General features: G+C 40.6%; 1 long non-coding RNA gene across 1 annotated transcript; it reads right to left on the bottom strand.

Annotated features, from left to right (window-relative positions):
- Positions 1-520: 520 nt before the first annotated feature.
- LOC124659105 lies at positions 521-997 on the bottom strand. The gene is made up of 3 exons (XR_006989449.1): positions 909-997; positions 770-841; positions 521-673 (listed from the first exon to the last, which is right to left on the bottom strand). It is a non-coding gene; the product is annotated as an uncharacterized LOC124659105 (long non-coding RNA).
- Positions 998-1318: the final 321 nt, after the last annotated feature.

The raw sequence follows: 1318 nt of genomic DNA, 5'->3' as shown, positions 1-1318 counted from the left end.
ATCACGAAATTACGCCTAATCATGTGAGATTTGCACGCCTGCCGGACGAGTCCGAGCCCGGGCAGCTGAAGCTCCGCCCAGCTTACGTGTAAACTTAACCGTTTAAGTGCTATATTAAGGCTACGCGTGAAGCTGGGCTGGCCAGATTTTATGTTGCGCTGTGTGTTCGGTTTTTTCGGTTTAACCACGGTTTTTCGGTTAAAAACTGAATTAACCGAAATTCTTTCGGTTTGATGTTTTACTAACTGAAACCTAACCATAAAACCATAAAAACTGAAAATTAATTTCGGTTCGGTTTTTTCCGGTTCGGTTTTCGGTTTCAGTTCGGTTATGCACAGCCGGACTTGTAAGTGTGATGAAAAAAGTTGCCAATATGATAATCTATTTGAGTACAAAGTCTTTCCTCCAAACCAAGTATGGCAGCTAGTAGAAACTACAAATAAGTAGAACTAAGAGTGGAGATAGCAACATAAAGCAAAAGCAATTGTACAGAACGAAGGACACGGAAGGGTCCACCAGCTAGAAGAGATGCAGAAGACAGGTATTGCATCGTACGCTTGATTCATATGTACAATACATAGCAAAAGAGAAGAGTGGAACCGTAAGATTCTACAACACCTAGATAGCTGGAAGAGAACTATCGGTGACTCGTGTCACCTATTAGACAACTTTCCTGAAAAGTAATTTACGTAACAACTAACATGAGGTCCGAGTTGACGGTAAGCAATATAGAGTTGGCATCATTTTAACATGAACGGTTCATACTCACCTAACGGGGAATCAACTGATGTTTTTCTTGTCATCGGCATTAGGCACGTCTTCGACAGGATTTGTTCCATATCTGCAAGTATATCTTTTGTTAAGTCATGTTGAACAAATGCAAAACTGATCGGTGAAGAAGTACCTACTATTTATCACTTAGTGTAGACAGATGTTCGAGTACTGCTTGTGGTATAACTGGTGTATCCTTGGCAAATATGTTATCCGTCAGTTCAACCGACTGTTCATTGGTTTCGATGTGATGAACCGAAGGCATCGTAACATGTAAAACATGATCTAGAGAGAAAAGAAGGTAAATACAACTAATCGACGTATCTCAAGAAGAACCAAAAACAATGTGTTAAGGAACGATGGTAACACCATCTTTAAAGCTAGCACGTTTTGAATCAATGATCAGCCTACGTTCTTTTCGGTTAGCTGCACCACGGGCAGAGGAAACGTGTGGCACCGCAAGTCTTTCTTCTCGGAAACAAACAGACCAATAGACGACATGTTAAAGAGTAGTAGCTCAAGATAACTAAGAATAACATTATTTGGG

This window comes from Lolium rigidum, chromosome 6, assembly GCF_022539505.1.
Source record: "Lolium rigidum isolate FL_2022 chromosome 6, APGP_CSIRO_Lrig_0.1, whole genome shotgun sequence".
Taxonomy (NCBI): Eukaryota; Viridiplantae; Streptophyta; class Magnoliopsida; order Poales; family Poaceae; genus Lolium; species Lolium rigidum.
Note: the sequence above shows the minus strand (reverse complement) of the source record. Positions and strands in the feature narration are given on the sequence as shown.